Genomic DNA, 20,750 nt, shown 5'->3' with positions numbered 1-20,750 from the left:
ACACAAAGTTCAGGTTGAGTTCTACAAGCAGGTTTATGAAACCAACAGCTCAAGGAAAGCGAAGTTAAACTGAATGCTTTCCTAAAATAAGATTTCCCTCCCTCATACAGATTCCTTCACACCTCTGATTCTGGGATAAAAAAAAACCAAACCCACAACACATTCCACAAAATCATTGGTAATACTGTCATCTTTAACATAATAAACATCTTTTCACAAATGCTGTTTAGAGATACTCACTTATCCAAAGCTCAAACCAAGTCTATCAATACAAGCATTTATCAAATATAAGTCACACTGTTGCTTTATCCTCCCTCTCATGAAATGAAGCTGTATAACTAGATCTGCATAGAGTTGACAGATTAGGGTTAAAGTCCAGTAGGAAACAGATGGTTGCCGGTTGTTGATGCATCAATGTACAGGCACCAAGAGAACTGCTAGGGGACCAAGGTTTGCACCATCGTCCAGCAAAAATATGTTAATACTAAGGCACTAAACACAAAATAGCAAGATACATATCACACACAAATTCGAAAGATGCAAATGTATTGCCAAGAATGTAAATAATTCTGACTGAGCCGGCAATCTTACTGACAGTGCCAAAGACTGACAATTTCTCAAATTCAGTGCTAAGTGTTTTTAGACCAGAACTAAGTATGAAACTCACACCTGGAGCTTTGAGGGACTGGAGGACTTGTTTAGAGTCATTACTTCAAGACTTTGAGATTAAATTAACTTTTAAACAAAGTTTTTCTAATTTCATGTAATAGTGTCAACTTACCACACATGACATTAAAAAATAAGGTGTCTTGCTCATCTGCCAGTGCTTACCATCTCTCTAGACAAATCTGAAAAAGCTTTACTTTCGACTGACTGTTGTCCAGCTCTGTGCACTTCAGATCTATTTGTAACTAGAGCATGTCTTCCAGTTCAATTTCATTTGAAAGGAACCCTACCTGTGCACCTGAGATAATCCACAATGGAGAGCAAAGAACTGTAAAATAGGACAATTAGGAGATGCTCTTCAAAAGCACACTTTGACCTGACTCCATTGCTAATGGAAACAGCCATCAACAGGCTCTAGACAACCAAAACAGATTATATGTAGTTCCAGGCCTACTGAATGCAGAGTGGAGAGTCATCTGTTTTCCTCTACTTTCTGTCCACTGAAAAAACTTTCTTGCCATCAGATCATATCACTGAGATCCAAGCAATATGCACATACTTTAAGGTTTGGGTTCTGTGGTTCGTCTGATATATGGAACAATGTAGTTTGAAACTTTCATCGTGTTATCATCCAGCTAATGTGAACGACAGTACAAAAAGCAGTTTCTCAGTAGCGTACATTAATGTACCAAAAGTAGTTTTTTAGCAGATGACAAACCCAAGCACTGGAACGAAGTAAGTCACCCAGCAAGTGAGTCCCACTGATTTGGAAAAGTGTGAACAGCTCAAGTCTATCTCGCAGCCCTCCAGTGGAGTAGGACGCCACTGACCTGAACAGCAAAGTGAAACAGTTTTGAAAGCTTGCCTTTCCACTGCATAAATGTAAACCTAAAAAAGAAAACAAATCTTGTACGTTAAAATAGATTGCTTTGTCTTCTCCTTACTGTAACTACGTAGCCAGTTTATGCATGTACCACCGCAGTCATTTTTGGAAAAGGTCACGTCAAGACGGCAATCTCATTCAGGGGGACTTCCTCGAATTGCAGGCACTTAGAAGTCATTTGTATTTTCCAAGACTGACATCTAAAACATTCTTAACTTTCGAAACAGGCTACACAAATCTGAATTTTCATGCTGCAGAAATAGAAAGGAAGCCACCATCTCTCTTATGAGAAAGCCACAATTGAAATAGTTCCCAAGGGAAAACTGTAATCACAAAGGTATTTTTCCCCTCATTTTAATTTTCAATTTCAGCCAGCTATAGCAGAATAAAATGGACATGTTAGACAAGGCCATTAAAAAGCCAGTCTCTTCTTTAGGAAAACGTACCAGGTCAAGTTACAGGCAGTGCTCTTCCTCATACTGAGACAAATGTTTATTTCCCTTTTAATAGACTTCATTCAGTTTACTTTTTCTTTTTGTCATGCACAGAGCTCCGGGCATTTCAGCAGCATGGTAAACTAGTGAATACCTTTAACTAAAATAATCATCAAGTTTTTCTAACAGCATATAAGCTATTGCAACTTTGATGCAAGCCTGTTACTGCTGCTGCAAGGTCAGAAATGGAATAAGCAAGAGCGGTTTCAGAGTGGCACAGTTACAAGATGACTTTGTAAAGGAAGGCCCCAAAGTTATCTATCCTTGTTAATTATCATTTGGGGACAGACATCGATTACCTGTGCAAACACAGAAAAGGACAGTGAAGCTTTTGAAAAGCAGCAGTGAGGCAAATAAGCAATTATTGATTCGTGTGTTTGCCAAACATTTTCATCCACTCATAACAAGGAGAGTTTAAGAGGATTTTCACTACATAGTAATAACAGAGACAGCCTCTACAGCTCATAAAAGGGAAGTCAGAACATAAGCCAGATGCAGAACTCCAACAAACACTGATTCACAGCTCCAGTCACACTCAAAGTCACGTATGAAATGAGCAATTCAGCCATCCAATAAGCCAAGAAGGGGAAAGAGAGGGCAATTATGTCTCTGTTCAACAGAGCACCATTTAAAGTATTCCTTCTGATTCAGCACCAACCCTTGTGATCAGTATTCTTGGCCTACCATCAATGAATTTAATTATACAATTATTGAAAAAACGCAGTGCTCTCCCTTCGCTGCTTGACCACAACCAGTTCAATCCAAGTCACAGAAATTAGTCAGAGAGAATGCGTGGAGTAGCTATCTCCAATTGTACTTTTGAAGCTCAAGTCACAGAAATGTCTGGATATTAGCTCAAACATTACTGAAAATCAGGTGTTTCCTTTAATCGAGCAAATGGACCCCGATCTTCTGTATTAACTGATACAATGTGAGGGGCCATGAAAGCTGCCACCAAGTTCCTTCACACCCACCAGTTACTTACTCGAGATGCATCTGTGCTATTTAACTGACAACTGTGTGTTAGAACCACGTCATATAGCCGTTTTGTCTCATTGCTGGATTTTCCTTCCCTGTTCAGCTCCCAAAGGCAAGGTGAGCTTCAGCTCCTCCCTAGTTCTGCCTTCTTTTAACTCCACATGCATCTAGTATGCTTTAACAGCTCTGCTAATAAATAATAGACTTGCTATCCAACATCCAATGTCTGCTTAACTTTTCTTTTTTTCTGCTACTTGAAACAGCTGCACCAACCAATTAATACAGATACTATAGCAATAAGCACGAAGTTCCTACCATTCAAGCTGATAGAAGTGTATTTTAAAGACAATGTTCTTAAACAGGAAGGAATTCAATACAAAGGAAAGAACAGGGCCCTAGCCACGTTAAAACAATATTATTCTACCACTGACGCATTAGTCACCAGTTTTGGAACAAGACGCCCCATTCCCTTTGTGCCAGCTTTGGGTTTTTTCCTCCTACATTTCAGAGCTGGTGGAGGGGAAAGAGAGCATAAGAAGGCAACAAGTAAGGAAGTTATGGTTCTTCCCTTTCAACTTGTGCCATTTTCAACAGACAAGCTATTTATTTGCTTTTAATGTTACAAAGTTAGAATGAGAAACAAGATTCAATACTCACAATACTTTCTTTAATGTAATAAGGATGTGTCTCATTTTCAAAGCTGACCATTTTAGAAGGCTTTTGAAAGAGACAATGTTCCTTCCAGTGCTCACATGGCACTATCAGTCCCAAGTGGCAATTAATTTTGGATCCTGACTGATGCCCTAATGTTCCAAGCATATGAGCTACGTATTAACCAAAGGACTTCCTTCATTAAAGGACAGGAATTTAATTGAGGCTATATTCAGCTATGTCTATGAAAGCTTAAGGGAAAGGCAGAGATGTAGTAAGTAAAAACATTTTAAAGAACACACATATGACCTCTTTCTCCTCGGGAATTCAAGTTGTGTAGCCTACATTCAACTCTATAATACACAGGAGCCATTCAGACCACCGCAGTTTCCTGCACTAAGCACAGCAATGTCCAGCACACAGTCTCCGCGTCAGGAAAAACCTTCACACAAGCTCTAAACAGTACAGCAATAGGCAACCAACCACAGATATCCAACGAGCCAGAAAAAGTGCCACACTATCAGACAGCAAACCTCAGCAAAACTTGGCTAACCATTTCTAGCCTTAGAAACAACTGCAACTTCAAAGTCAGACCAGAACACATTCACAGAGAAAACCACTGGCAGCAAAAGGGGTGCAACAGCATTTCTTTTCAGGTTTTGTATCTAAGCTTGGCTCTCAAGTACTTCATGATCCTATTTAGAACTGTGCGTTGTATTTGCTATAAATTACTATCCTCATACTTTTGTTTCTTCTTATCAGTTACAGCATTCTTAAGTCTAATGTTTTCAACTGTACATAAAGGCAAGCCTCTTTCTACCTGTCTTCTGATTCCACTAAACATTTTTTCTACTCCTGCCTTTATAGGATGCCATCACAAAGCCTCCCTTTGGCAAGGCCAATTTTAAAGGAAAATATAAAAATTACCTCCTTAATACACAGCTATCTTTATAAAACTTACGCTTTTAATGAAGAACCATTTTCAAGCTATCAGCCAATTGGTAATTTCATACGTATGGTTAACTGACAATTTCCTCCACCAGCTTGAAATGCCACAGTACTGATTTTTATTTTATCTTTAAGACATGGACCAAAACACTTTCCATGGACTCAGAACCAACCAAATAAGCCACAAAAGCAGAACACCCGATAGTAACACCACGCTTAAATTAAAGGCAGTGAGCAAAACACATGGGCTGTGGTTTACTGATTTCTTACGGCAATACATTTCTGATTTTAGACACTTGAATGCTGCTAACGCTGGATAAACTATACAGATAGCAACTATTGAAGTAGATGTTATTTCAGAAAACAGCTCAACCACACTCACTTTCTGTGCTAAACTGAAGCCAGTTATAAGCATTTTAAATCTCACAGGGAATGACAACTCTAATTGCATACTGCAGGATTAGATTCAAGATTGCTGTCAAAGCAGCATCTCAGAATACGTTAACTTTGAAATTACTGTTAGCCCAGGGAGTAAACTCAAGTTAGTTCTTTTTTCTTAACTCCGCTTCAGTTTTTCAGTTATATGAACTGCCCTTTTAGGAAACCTATCTTTACACCAATAATGCCAGCTTTTCCTTCAATGTACTTTACTAGAAGGCAACAATCAAACTGAGGGTGATTTAGCTGCCTCTTTATAGGTTCATTACAAGGCAATTTATGCTTCACATCTCTCACTATTTCAGCAAGAACAACTTTTGACCGCAAAGAAGAAAAAGTCCCTGGGAAGACAGGCTGAAATTAGTCATGATTCCTTTTTATTCAAGAGTATACATTTGCCGATGCAGGAGGTTTTGATCAGGTTTTGATCCTCAAGCAGAGGAGACTGTCAGGAAAATCACCACATTTTCCAAATAGCTTTATTTTCCTACAGCTAAGACATTTCTCTCATTAAAAGATATGATCAGTAATCTCATCTGAACACACCAAGGTGATTACCTAGAGATAAAGTTCAACAAATCTCTTGAGATGAGTGCAGCCTCTTACCCATACCCTCTGCAGCACTCCTGCCAGACCAGAGGCTAGAGCGAGGGGACTAGCCACAAACCTGTTTACGGGCTGGGGTTCTTGTGGAGCTAACACTGTGTCAGTGACCTCCTGGAACAACTGAGCTGCTCTTTCCACAGAAACCCAAATAATACATTTCTACTCTGAGTGGCAGGAATTTGAGGAAGAGTGATACGGAAAAAAGGCAATTTTAAGGTAAAAAAAGGTTAACGGTAACTGTTTCTTAAGTTATGTCATCAAGATTGTACTCTGCAGTACAAAATAAAGGAATTATACACAGGTTCCATTCCTGTTTCTTGCTCTCCTCTGCAGGGTATAAAGAAATACTAGACCTATCTCAGACAGGGCCTATTAACAGCTTGTCTCTCTGATCTGAGCACATTATCCCTCTAAAGCAAACATCTGAGTGGCATGGTACATAAAAAGGCAACCCCCCTCCCTGCTCCTTTCAAGGGTCAGATCTCTTCATGATCTCACCGCACCTGCAATCCCAAGTCTACTGCATCAGATACCCATTACCTCCCTTCCATTCTTCTGCCTAGGGTTGTCCTTCTCGTGCTCTGCTTTAAAACAAGAACACCTTCCTTTTGGCCTTGAAATCAGTAGCTGCTTCAGAGAAACAGTACATTTTCTGTCAAATGGCCTGTGAAAATTGCATCTATTTATCTGCCTGTGTACATCAGTAGAACTGTTAGTTCTGTTTCAGTGTTACTGTAAGACCCTATCCACAGAAGAGACAGCAGCTTTTATGGTATGGCAACTTCCACTATCTTTTATAAGCTAACTGACCCTCGCCCTGATTTCTGTCAGTTATGTTCTCCTTCCTGCCTTTATGCTGTGTGCTGTTCAAAAGCTAAGAGAACCCATCTTCAAGAAGAGGACTTGGAAACAAATGAATACTTAAGTTTTAAATGTAACTCCAACATTTCCAGATGTTTGTCACCTTTCACACACGACTCCACTAAGGACATACGGGGTTGGTTTTGTCTGATAATTAGCTATCTTCCCAGTCACCTTTCAACAAGGAATCCATTTCATTGCATTAAGAGACTTAGCTTACTATGGAAAAAGTTATTCCACATATTCATCCAATTTACATTCCACAAAACAGGAGGAATGTGGCTTTTACACAGCAACATAATTCTTTCCTATCCTGAGCAGAGACATCCCTTCATGTCCATTTGGGTCCTTCCTCAGAAGTTACACGACAGCTCAGTTCAGAAAGCTTGTTATTAAAGCAGCAATTTTACCACTTGCGTGCTTAATACAGCCCACATAGATGGCAAAAAAAAATACTGTAGTAACTTAGGTCACTTATCAATCTGTATTTCCAATTAAGTCCTGCAGTGTCATCTACTCTTCCATGGAGGTTTTGCATGTGAAACCTAGCCTATTATGCCGTGGAAAGCTTCCCTCACCTGAACACACTTTGTCTTTTAGATCTTCATTATATATAAGCTTATGAAAGGATAATTTAACATTTGGTTCCTTTTTCCTCAATATTTGACAATTTTTACATCTTGCTTCATGTAGTTTTTACTAGCATGGCAGAACTAGCATGATGCTCAAGCGACACAAATGAAACGCTAAGAGATGGACAGTAGAGTGTACCGGGGTTCTCCGTCAAAAAAAAAAAAATTCCAACCATCCACCTCCAAGTAAAGTACTTAATTTGTGCTTGAAGAGATGCTCTCCTCTACATGTCTGTATAATAAAGCAGCTTACACATCTGCCTTGCTTAATATTAGATAGTGAATTAATGCATTTCTACTCCCAAAATAACTCTGATGTAACAATAACCCAGTGCAGTCTGGTAAAACCAGTATCATCTATTGTCATCCACTAAGGCATTTAATGAAAACTTTACATAAACGCTAAACAATGACTTAATTGAGCTAGGACCAGGCTCGATTGAGGCTGCCACAAAAAGCACTCAACAACTAGGTAATGCAGCATTAAGGCTGCCTGTGCAACCCTTATTTGTCAGTGTAGCACACATGCTGTAACACTCAAACTATGCAGTGCTTTTCCATAGGACCCCCTACTTATCTCTGTACACATAATGGACCTCCTGTGGGGACAAACACTGATGCCTAGTGACTGAGCTTATTGTCTGTTGGACTTCTGTCTTGTTTATTGAGGAAAAGGAACAAAAAAAGGGATCACACAAGTAAGGACAACAATTAAGACAGTAAAAAGCCACTCTGGAAAAAGATGGCTATCCCTCCTCTAACACTCAACTCTCCTGTGGTTAGGCAAGTCTCAGTAAACTAGGAGAACCCAAACTAGCCAGTTCTGTATCCCACCTCTGAAGCTTTGTAGCTAGAACAGGAGCCAGAACACAAAGTATTAACAAAGGAGCCAAGTGGGAGTGAGATTCCTACCCCAAGTGCTGAAAACACTGCACAAAGAAACAAAGCCTAGGGTAATATGCTGGCTGCTCAAGACCACAAAAAATCTTTTTCAGTCTCTGCTATATCAAGACATACAAAAGCTGCAGCATATGCACAGAAAGGCAACAAGCTCAGGCAGCCCAGACAACTTAAAGGCTGCCCCATTAAGTGCTCTGCCTTAATATCAAGATACATCCATCCTTACCCTCCTGCAGTAAAACGCAGGGCTCTGCCACTTCCTTTTCACTGCCCAGAGGCCATCTACAACACTATGGAGAGCAGCACCTTCTTGCTCTTTGAACTCACTCTTGTTGCCTCAGTGGACATGAACTGCAAGTCACATCCTGTTCAGATTCTACGCCATGAACTTGCCTACAAGCAAGATTAAGTAGCTGCCCAGCTAACCAACTGGTCTTTTGAAAGGTTTTTACAGCTTTAACTTTCTAACCATGGGTTAACACAGTGGGGCCAGTGACATGGACAAAACCACTTCAAAAGCATACTCTAGAAAAATGATGTTTTAAAAATAGCAGTCCTCACACTTTGCTAGGAAACAATATACTCCACAAATATGAAGCTTAAATTGGCATATTGGTAAATACACACAATTGTAGGTAGGTCATTTTGCTACACACTGTTCATCACTTTAACAGACAAATTGCTCCTTGGAACAAATACTATTTTAGTAATCAAAGACATCAAATTTGTTCAAAACAACCTTGCAAAAAGATCCTTAGGATCCTCTGGAAAAACAAATAAACAAAAAAAGCAACAAGGGCACAACTACTTCTACATTTGCCAAGCAAACACTCTCCAGCAGACAATACAGTAAGAAAAAGGAAGTTATTAAATATAAAAACTAACCCTCCCATCTCGGGGGGGGTGTAGGGGAAGACAGTTACTGCTTGAAGTTAATCTAATCAATGCTATCATTTTTACCCATGAATTTCTATCACATTTACTATATTTGCAAATACATCTATTTCAATAGTAACATCTGTTTTACTGACAGAGCATTAACTATATTTATTTCACCTCTCCTATGCAAAGCTATCGTGAAAGAACTGCTCTTCACTGGCAGCCGGCAAATGCTAAACCACAGGGATTCACTTGCACTGGCCCCGCTTCATCGGAGTGGAAAAGGCCAGTTTTTAGTTAGCAGTGTTGTGTGGGTTGCCTCCACCCAAAAACATATAGTGTTGTTCCAGGGAGAAGGAAAGAAAACTTGCTTATTTTGAGTCTAGTGGCACTACCGTCATCATCTAAGGACAGTAATCTAGAACATTCTCTTCCATTACACAATTTTTAAACACTCTGACAAGCTTTCTTTACCACAAAGTAAAGCTGATAGCTTCCAAACTGCGGTTTGTGGCAGGGCAGAAGGCAAACCTTTCTGGACAATCAAATATCAATTCGTAAATGTTCAGGTTATCACTGCTTTTTACATATGGGCCAGACAGAGGCAAATTTACTGCTTCTTGACGAAGCTGGGGGAAAAAAAATACTCCTCTTTTTTTAACCCTCACAGATACTAGTTCTAATAGCTACTGGCTTAAAACTTCCGTTCAGTAAAGTCAGGAGATACCTTTTCCACCGAGAAGCTCTTCAAAACAAACAAACAAAAAAAACCCAACCCACAATCCACTTTTCCAGGGAGTTGAACTGTGCTATAGTAATAATAATGAAGAGATGGTCAGACTTCTCAGTGCTGTCTATTTAAGGCAGTGGAAAGCCACCTCACAAGGCTTGACACAAGCCTTCACCTGAAGCTGTCCACTACACAGTTTAACGCAAAAAACCCCAGAAAGGGCCACACTACTAGGTTATGTAAGTCACAAAGGTTGAAATTTAGATTTATATTTAGTTCTTAAACACCCACCCAGAGTTCAACTCGGTAAACTGATCTATTTTTAACTTTTGAGTCTTTTGGACATTTCCTTCCTTCATCTGTGTAAATGCGTCACAGCTTCTCAAATGTTTCCCTTTGGCTAAGGAAGGATGCATCTGATTCCAAGCTGGAAAAAAAAAAAAAAAAGGTCAACACACACACACCCCAAGTGGTTATTGTTGGCTGAATTATACCCTTGTTCTGAGTAACGGATAAGCAAATTTGACTCCAGTCTTCGCACTGTACTACTGCTCTTTTTGCACTGACAGGTAGCAGCATGTCATGGCTATCCTCTGCAAGGATCACCACTTGCCAAGCCATATTTTATCACTTTCTTATAAGCAGGCTTGACTTGGCTCCACTGCCTTAATAATTCAATAGACAAACAGTAGAATTTTCCCACAATGGGAACAGAAATAAAGTTCAGGTTTGTAACTTTCTGCTCAGCTACCAAGACAAGAAATTCAGTCAAGTGACTGTCTTTGTTTTTCTTCCAAAGACAGCCTTCCACTACATTTGGAGAAGTCGGTCTCTTAATGTTTAGTTATTTATTTAATATAAAGCATTAACAAGCCAATCAACAGTTAGTAGACAAGCCATTATGGCTGACATCATCTTTCCATTTGAAAAGGTGCCACTGTCCTAATAAATTTTAGTTCAGCTTGCCTTTGTTGTCCTTACAGAAGCCTGGCTCGCATAATCCCCTGTCAGTTAAGCAATGCACAGCACTGGTTTCCTCTTTGAACTTTGCAAGCCACGGCAAGTTCAAGTCTAACAACTAGCCTTAACTGCAGAAAACAAGTACCTGAGGCACACAAAGTGCGACTTTCAGGGGTGCAAAGCAAGAGCATAAGCTACTGCTGTTAACTATCTCGTTTCCATTCTTTTATCACCAACCTCATGTGCAATATGCAACCAACATATGCTAATTAACCTCAATAAAGCAAATAAACAAACATAGGGAATGATAAAAGCTTAGAAATTAAAGCTTTATTTTTTTTAAAAGAGAAATCGTGGCTGTTCAGTTTCTTTCGCACCAAAATCATATCCTATTTTATTTCTCTATAGTAACAGACAGAAGGAGGCCTCTAATGGTGGGGTTTGATGACATCTGAAGTCTAATCTTCAACGCACACTATATGTACCATTAGCTTTTGCGTAGAATGGGACAGTCCAGTCAACTTATATTTCAATTCACTTTGATCTGTTGACAGCTTTCTACCTCATTTCTGTGCCTTCATCTGCAGATATCTATTCCTCTAATGCCAGAACTACAAAAGGCCAAGACATTTCAACCTTCACCTAAATTTTTTAGAAGAGGGTGGAGCATTTGTATGATCTCAGAAAATGATAATATCATCTTTGCACTCAATGCTGCATAACCCGGCATGTCCAAAAGTTAGTAGCATGACAAACATTTGGAAAGTGAAGGACTTACCACCTTAACACTGACAGAAAATTATCCAGTCGTCTACAGCCAAGTCTACACAATGGGTACTGCAAAGTCCACTGTGTAGCATAAGGGGTTAGCCAAGTAATATATAGTATTTAAATGCTCCATTTATTCTAACTCACTTCCTGGGATGCTCTTGATGCATTCTCCTGCTGTTCTTGATGTATCCTCCCTTTATTATCTGGGCCAAGTTTTAAGAAACATCACCTCATTTCATCCCAACACTGAACATCTGCTTGCACTCTGAAAACAAGCAGTTCCCAAGACTTCTATGTTCGAGACTTTTCTTTTTTTCAAGAAACCTCAGCAATAACATTGCTCCTTGTTTGATGGCCTCAAAGTTATTTACCAGCTATGAGGCCATCACAAAACTTAGTGAAAAGCCTTTGACCACATGCTCTGACAAAGTATCTCATAAGGCTACAGGTTTCACTGATGCACAAAAATGCAGGAATTCAGTATAAAAATCTAAAGGTTTTGGATTTTAATTCACTGTTCTATGCAAGAAATGAGGTGCGGTCTACATAAAAAACAAATAGGTATTTAACAAATCCTTGTGAGCCCTACTGACTCCAGTGTGTTTCTCTGCTCATTTTTAGCAGTTATGAAATCTCATTTCACTATGACCCCTGATCCTCAGCCTCTAATTGCTAAAGTTATGTACAAAGCTAACCGAAAAAATCACTATTGGTTCCTTACACAGTCTGCAGACACCTGACAAATAACTATTACTGCTCATACACGCACTAAGACTACAAGGAAATACGAGTAATTAGGCTCTGGGTAGTTTCACAGACAACCAGAACGCATCGGGATTACTCACAAGAGCCCCGTTTGGCACCTGCCACCCAGAATACTTTCTCCAACTTTTTGTTAAGAAGATTACTCATGCAAACTCAGTTTTCTAAGCTACACGGAATATTTAGTTTGACAGGGTATACATGCACACACGGTAAAATAAACCTTCCTGAATCTCAGCCTCACGTTCTGACTCTGTTACACAAGCTGGTAACACTAGCCTGACTCTTACACAGATTTGTAGGAATCATCCGAGCACTCTGTTGAAACACTATACTATAAAACATAGAAAGCAAACTACAGGCATATTTTGAGTGCTGGAAGCCTACACTTTTATTCCTATCATTTACATCTTGTGTCCCTACGATCTTAGGCCCTCAGAGACAAAGAACTTAGAGAATTCTTTCACCTCCCTGTAGAGGCTCCTTTTTTGTCTTGAGAACAAACCCACCATAATTACAAACCAGTAATACCAATTTCACTCATTTAGTACCATCCAGATCACAACACATCACACTCAAAGTACCAGCAAGATATACAGTTCAGCACAGCTCTGTAGGAAAACCTGTAACATATTTGCGGTGTTTTTTATTAACCACTGCTAGTGCTACTTAGGCATGGCAGTAACAGTGACACAGGAGATGAAACAAACTTGACTAAGTGATTTGAGAAGATTCCACTCATCAACCTTGGAAAACAACTCTGTTTTCTTTAAGAAATGCACAAATACAATTAGGCCATCTCCTCCTCCTCTGTGCAACCACAAAAGGTTGGGATCAACAGCTCCAGTTTCAGATGAGTTCGAGCATTTGTTTGGCAGAGAAGCCACTGAACGGGCTTTGTGTCTTTAAAGCAGAGTCTTGTCACGCTGATGAAACTCTGCGGACACAACTCATTTATGACCTTCCTCTTTGTATATCAATATAACAACCTACTCTAGAGGCTGAAAATCGGATGCTTTAATGTACTGTAGTGTCTATTGCTAAAAGCACTTGAGTTGTTCCTTGTCATTTCAGTTCCTCCTCCTCACTACAGGGTAAGTGATCTGTTTTCTCAAAACAGCAGTATCCTTCCTGAAGGAATATGACTCAGCTTTGCAGATCATCAGTATTACTTCACCAGTAGTCTACTTTTTGATTCTGCTGCACCAAGAAAAATGTTGTTAAACAAAGATCCTTCTCCAAATCAAGCAAATTTGGTTATGAGAACAACCAAGTAGATGCAACCATTTTAGTCACTAGATATAAGATAGCCTGCTATGACCTTCAATATTTTATTTTTTTTACCCAGTAGCCTTTTTTTCTCTTTAAGATTAGACCTGGTTCTCACCAACATCAAGCAGAAAAATTAGTTTCCTTTGTTCTCACTAAAATCATCACCCTGTTTCAGAAGAACATCCCTCAACCACCAGTGCATTTCCAAAGTTTCAATGTGTCTTTCCTATTTTAAGACTTTTGCTGACCATAAACAGCTATTTCTGTGACCTCACGTCGTTCTTCGAGCTGCAGACCAAAATCACCCTGCAGTTTCGCCCTATTAATAAACTGACCTAACAGTCTGCATCTAAACAGGCCCATCTGTTGACACTAGAATTTTTTTCATTTTTGATTGAAAAAGAGTAGAGCAACATTAATATTTCCTCTTTACATTGTCATAGGGAAAGTCTTTCTGGTCTTTGTTCAGATTTTATTTACCTACGTGGTCATTTTACTTGGAAAAGCTTTTGGGAGTCGCATGGTATTTCAGGTTGAAGTTTCATGCCTGCTTCTGCTACATTGCTGTGGGACACATTTAAGTGTAGGGAAACCACTTATTTAAGTAACGTTTACTACTCACCTTGTCCACACAGTAACCAAGCTCCATAACTAACGAAAGCCTCAGCCACCCCAAGTCTCCTCCTACTTCTGTCAGCTCCTTTCTGAGCACACCAGCACTTCATGCCAGCTCAGACGTATTCTCCCAGGAATGGGCCTGGCTCTTCTCTAACTCCCATTTACCTTCCCCTCCGGATGTGCACTCCGTTCATCAACTGTCAGCTATCACAGATGTTACAAGTAATTCTCTGTCCCCTCTTAGATATAGTCATGACTTCTGCCTCTGACTCTTTCAAACACACCCTAACCTCTAACTTTCTCTATCCTTCGCTATCCCCAGAGAAGTCTGCCTGTTCCACACTGAGCCAAGTTACACAACAGCTGCTGCATTTCACACTGAAGGGTTCTGTCCTCGCCTTCATTGTTCCAGGAAACGTCAACCTAACAACAATACTCCCAGAGTAACTTCTCCATCGTAGGTTCATTGTTTCTGTAGTTATTTTTGTTCTACATAGTGCACATCAGCAACTATCAAGTTGTGACATTTCTCTATGGTGTTTTTCAGAACACCTCTTCCCTTCGCCCCCCTCACTTTAACCACCTTCTTAAAATAGATGCTGCTGGAACTGGACTCAAAACTCCGCAGGAGGACCCACTTCTTTTCAAGCCCAGGTCAACCAATACTAACGACAGCAACACTGCTGCAACCTTCTCACTGACTAAAGCAACTCAGAGGACAAAGTAACAGATTTTTGAAAAGCAGCCACAACATCTCCAGTTTTTTGTTGTGTTTATTTTTTTAACACAAATGCTGTTGTCACTCTAAGCTGCACGAAAGAATGGCAATGGCCAACTTGTTTCCATATTTTACATTCTCTGCATGCTCACCACTTCTTACAACCCCCCAACCACACCCCAGCTCCCCACAGCCACGCAGCCAAGAACCAATACTTGCAGAGAACAGCATGGAAATACCTTGTGGGGTACCACCAGTGCCGCCTGCCAACACTTCACCTTTGGCTTCACTTTTACTTCATTTTTGTTCCACATTTGTCAGTACTCTGTAGCTACTCCAACTGCCACCCTAAGCAAGCCACATGACCATATAGCTCCAACTACCTTCTCTCTACGTTAGCTACTACGTAACGGCAGGAGGTGGATGAACCTTCCCAGAACAGCACTATCTTAACTTTATACCTTGTGTGTTCTGCTTCACAGATTTAAGCTGAAAACTGGGCTTGTTTTTCACATTTGATGCCTAATATGAAAGCTATTTTGCCCATGATCTAAAAGCTACCATGTTTTTGATCAGTAGTATTAACGAAAAAATTTGCTGCCTTTTAACAGTATGCTCGCTTTTTCTTTTCCACACAATCTTTCCCCTCCCTCTCTCTTTTCTTCCTCTCTTCCTAGCAGACTTTCTCTGCTACAGTAGCATTTTTAATGTCCACTACAGGCAGCCAACTTTCCCAGCCACTATGAGACAGGACACTAATGTAAAGCAAGGCAACAGTATATAAAACAATATGATCAGGAAGAAGCAAAACATAGGTCCTCCCTGTAAATCTGAAATAGCAAATTTCTGAATAAATCTTTTGGGTTTTAACTTTACCGAATCATTTGTTAAGTGATGTTCACAAAAGCTAACCAAATCACATGATCATTCTTTAAGATGGAAAAAGAAATTATTTTTCTGTTACTCATTAACACTTCCTATATGGTTTCAGCTACTCAAGCAATTATCAGCCTAGGCTGCTATACACAGACTTGGTTGAACCCAGACTGATCCAACTCTCAAGTCACTACTGCTTGCAGAAGTCATCAATTACATATCCATAACCACAATAGATTTCAGCGTCCCATTTTCCTAAAATACTCACATGCACATATATCTTAAAACTGAGTTTTAAATTCTTTATCATTAAGCTTACATTAAGAAGCACGTACACAAGCAGGAAAGATGAAGCGTACAATGTGCTATTCAAAGCTATTCTGGCTACCAGCCTGTTCCTTGACTTCACCTCAGGAGAGGTGGCACACAGAACTCTCTACTCAGGACACCCTCCTCCTTCAGACCCATTTTCATCTCACAGCCTTACTCCTCCTCCTGAGAGAGGGCTGCTGCCACCCGCATAGATTCATTTTTAGATGGAAAATCCTCCACCCTTTTTTCTCCTCAGATCACAGAATCACAGAATGGTAGGGGTTGGAAGGGACCTCTGTGAGTCACCTAGTCCAACCCTCCTGCCAAAGCAGGGTCACCTACAGCAGGCTGCACAGGACCTTGTCCAGGTGGGTCTTGAATATCTCCAGAGAAGGAGACTCTACAACCTCCCTGGGCAGCCTGTTCCAGGGCTCCATCACCCTCAGAGGGAAGAAATTCTTCCTCGTGTTCAGACGGAACTTCCTGTGCTTCAGTTTGTGCTCATTGCCCCTTGTCCTGTCACTGGGCACCACTGAAAAGAGCTTGGCCCCATCCTCCTGACACCCCCCTTCAGATATTTGTAAGTATATATTAGGTCCCCTCGCAGCCTTCTTTTCTTCAGGCTGAACAAGCCCAGCTCCCTCAGCCTCTCCTCGTAGGACAGAAGCTCCAGTCCCCTCACCATCCTTGTAGCCCTCTGCTGGACTCTCTCCAGTAGCTCTTCATCTTTCTTGAACTGGGGAGCCCAGAGTACTCCAGAGGGACAGAGTACTCCAGATGAGGCCTCAGTAGGGCAGCGTAGAGGGGAAGGAGAACCTCCCTCGACCTGCTGGCCACACTCCTCCTAATGCACCCCAGAATGCCATTGGCCTTCTTGGCAGCCAGGGCACACTGCTGGCTCATGGTTAACCTGTCGTCCACCAGGACACCCAGGTCCCTCTCCGCAGAGCTGCTCTCCAGCAGGTCCACCCAAGCCTGTACTGATGCATGGGGTTGTTGCTCCCCAGGTGCAGGACCCTGTTCAAGTGCTGAAGTACAATTAAGAGTTATATTTGGATTTGACCTGGCAAAGCTTGGGTAGTTCTTCATCCTGGTGACAAGACTTCCAGTGCCTCTTCTTTTTTCCTTTATTTTGCAAACATTTCTGTCTCCCCAAACGGTCCCCACCCCTTGCTTAGTAAGTAAATTTTGCTCCTTCTGGAAACATGCGAGTGTTCTAAGCAGGTGGTGACAATGTGAATCTCAATGGCTTTGAAAATTGTATCATGTGTCAGTACACGAACAAAGTTACTGCACAGTTTCAGAAGCCATCCACACTGAACTTATCTTGCAGGAAATAACTACATATATTTTCATCACAAAACTGTGACGAGTTATCAATTGATAACTTGGTGGTTTTTTCCACTGAGACTTGTCAGAGTAATTTGTGAAGGTACTCGCTATACTGGCTAGCCAGGATTTGACTGACATGCCTACAAGTCTTTTTCTCTGCATCCTTTGGTATTCAGAGATTTCTCCATCATCTCAGAAAGGTAAGTTCAATCACAAAATGTAAAAGCAATATCACTTCTACTTAGATGAAAAAAGTTTTGTTCTTCATGCTCAAAACCAAAATTCATTAACTTCAACTAGCAAAAATTCTTTGGTTTGGAGGACACTACTATAATGGCATGATTTAAACATAAGAAACAGCCCTCATTCTTGCATCCTAAAGATGTCAGTTGACAGTCCCCTTCCCAAAGTATTGAGCATTCAAAGCTATAAAGACGAATCAAACAAAACCTCTGTATGGTTACTGCCCTGTAAGCCATGACTTCATGGCAGTCCCTCAGATTCAACTTTGCTCATGTTAGCCGCTTTCTGCCCTTCAAAATACATATTATTTTAAGTGGAAACTTAAGAGTACATTTTGAAAAATTTTATCTTAATACCTTTTCATACAAAATAGATCTTGTATACTTCTCATGTGTATAAATGGCCCTCTACCCAGCCACATACACTCTGCATCACTGGCTTTTCATACAAAGATAGTCTGTTTTTCCATAATTCTAAGAGATTTTATTAGTCCTTTCAAGACATATCAGTGCACTTTTTAATAAGAAAAAAAGGGACGCTTGTCTAGACATCTTCAGCTCAGAACATATCCCTTCTGTCAGTTTACACAGCCATCCCTAATCTACAATTTACATATGGGACAGAAAGGTGCTTCCTACAACCACTGTGTTTTCACTGTCAAAATGCAGTCACTTTGCTTGGCACTCAACTCTGCTTCTTAGCAGTTTTAATCCTGCCACAAAGAAGGTGACAGATCTAACAAGGTGTTCTTGCATTTTGAAATTCAAATAATGAGAGATACCAAACAGATAACAGAAAGTAAGCTGCCTTCATTTCTTTCAATTCCAGTAAAGGGATTCCTCATTTAAATTCAAGACACGTGATCTTTATGTTTTCGTACTACTACCTCACTTCCAGTTCAGCTTCTTTCTTCACATTTCAATTGCAACTTATTTCCACAACAACTCTGAGAGAGTTTACATTTACATAACCAAAGTGAAAACTGGAAACTTAAACACTTCAAGTGATGAGAACCTAGCTGCTGTTCAACGTCCTAACAAAACATCTCCCAAATAATGAAACTCCACTCTTTACGCTACTCGAATTCTACTTCAGGCTTAGTCTTACAAAAGGACAGAAGGAAAGCCAATAACCCACCAGCAGCTCAGCTGACCAATTTAACTAACCTGAGATTAGAACTGATTGTTCGGGAGGGTTTTTTGTTGTTGTTTTTGTTTTCCTGCTGGAAAACATTGTAACATTTTAACTCATTTTCTCTTTTAAGTATCAGCTACAGCTTTGCTGACATTCTCTGCAAGTGACAGGAAAAAGGAAGCATTTGTCATTGTAAATACTGTAAGGAGAAAAATATTTTGTCTGCTCCCACGTACACCAAATGAAGTTTTTTCTTGTTCATTGATTGCTGTGTCCATTGTGTTTCACTGAAAAAAAACCTGTGACTCCTGTTCAAACAAAGGGAAGCACCGGAGATCTCTTAATAGAACCTTTCCTTCTAAAAGCGCGGATCTTGCACAGAGGCGAAGTTTTAAGAGCTCTTCCCAATACCGAACGCCCACAAGAGATGCCAGAACCTGTTCCAGCGTATGTCACAGCCCATGCTGAACCAGATAACTTCCACAAGTAAATACAAAAATGAGAATGCGAGTTGTTAAATATGCTCTAAGGGTTTTTCGATAAGCATTTGAGATGTCCTCCTACTGCTTTAAGATTTTCGGTTGCTGCAAGACTAAGCTCAGTGCAACTTCCCTGTTATCAGAAGTTATCAGCACCAGAAGTCATCGCTGCACCACTTACGAGCTTATCAACTCTGTGTCATCCCTCTACCCACACATACATGTGGAAGTTGACTATTAATACAGCTGGCAGAGTCTTCCAAAACTGCAAGCTTACTACACGCGTACCCATTTGTAGCCACACCAGGCAGACTGTGTATCTACTGCTGTAATCCGTCATGTTGCTTTCAAAGGGATTTTTTCCTGAGAACGACAAAGCTCAGTCCTTCTTCCGTGACGAAACCCACCAAGGCCAGCATCCTGACTCGGCAAGGAGCTTCTCACTCATCGCTGTCAGGTGAAACAGGCTGCGGACGGAGCCTCAGACCCTTCAGCGGGGACGCAGCCCCCCGTTCGGACCATCTGCCCGAGCAAACGCCGCTCTGGACCCTGCTTCAGGGATGCCTGCTGCAAATCACACCTCCTTAAATCACACACATTCAACAGCAAGCCGGCAGCGGCCCCGATTACGCCGCTCCCGGCTTCCCTCGCGGATTTCCCTCAAAACCCCAATTAACGCAGCTTTTATTATTGTTATTATTATTATTGCTACCGGCTGCCATCACTGTTATTTTTCTGCACACGAAATCAGCGACCCCCTTCATCTTCCCGGCGGTGAGTCTGCATTTTCCTTGCTCGCCGCTCCTTTTTAGGCATCCAAAGGGAGCAAGTGCCCGGCCCTGCCCCGCCCGGCAGCGACGGCCGGGGGTGCCCGGGGGAGGCGGAGGGAGGGAGGGGAGGGGCCGCCGCCGCTGCTCGGGGTGGGGGGCAGCGGGCACGGAGGGAGGCCCGGCCGCCGCCGCCCCGGCTGCCGGCAGCGCTCCGTCCCCGCCTCCGGCCGGCCGTGCGGCCCGGGCAGCCCTGCCGTCCCCGCCGCCGTTCCCCGGGGGGACAACGCCTCGGCGGCGGGGGCGAGCCGCCCTCCCCGCCGGGTAAACACCGAGGGAGAAGGCGGCCTCCATTTTTTTCAGCCCGGCAGCCTGCCGATGTGCCCCCCCCCCCCTTCCCCTTCCGAGCGCTTCCCAGCCCGGGAGCCGCTGCCGCCCGGCCCCCGCCGCGGCGGGGACGCGGCTTAACGCGGGGTTTTTGTCTCCTCCACGCCCGCGTTCAGCGCTGCCCTCTCCCGCCCCTGCCCTCGGCCGCCACCCAGCAGCGCGGCACCGCGTCGCCTTTTATAGCGGTGTCATCCCGGCCTCCCCGGGGGGCCCCGGCCGGCGCGGCCCGCTCCCCTGCCCCCGCTCCTCCGCCGCAGCCCCCGGCGGGACATCTCCGGGGGTACCGGGTCCGCCCGGCGCCAGGCCCCCGGCCGCATGCCCGTTACCGGGCCGGCGTCGGAGGGGAGAGTCGCACCTGTCACCGGCGACACCGCCGCGGGGCACCAGCCGGCCCCCGCACCCGTTTGCACGCCTCGTCTCTGCCGGCAGCAGCGCCCGCGGGTCGCCGGGCCC

The 20,750-nt window shown here is 42.2% G+C and overlaps 1 protein-coding gene across 2 annotated transcripts in view; it reads right to left on the bottom strand.

The window, feature by feature from the left end:
- TRIO (trio Rho guanine nucleotide exchange factor) overlaps positions 1–20,750 on the bottom strand; it is a 254,705-nt gene that overhangs the window by 233,049 nt on the left and 906 nt on the right. The gene's annotated exons all lie outside the window — the stretch shown is intronic.

The sequence above is a fragment of the Opisthocomus hoazin genome, chromosome 3, assembly GCF_030867145.1.
Source record: "Opisthocomus hoazin isolate bOpiHoa1 chromosome 3, bOpiHoa1.hap1, whole genome shotgun sequence".
Taxonomy (NCBI): Eukaryota; Metazoa; Chordata; class Aves; order Opisthocomiformes; family Opisthocomidae; genus Opisthocomus; species Opisthocomus hoazin.
This window is presented reverse-complemented; position numbering and strand designations above follow the sequence as displayed.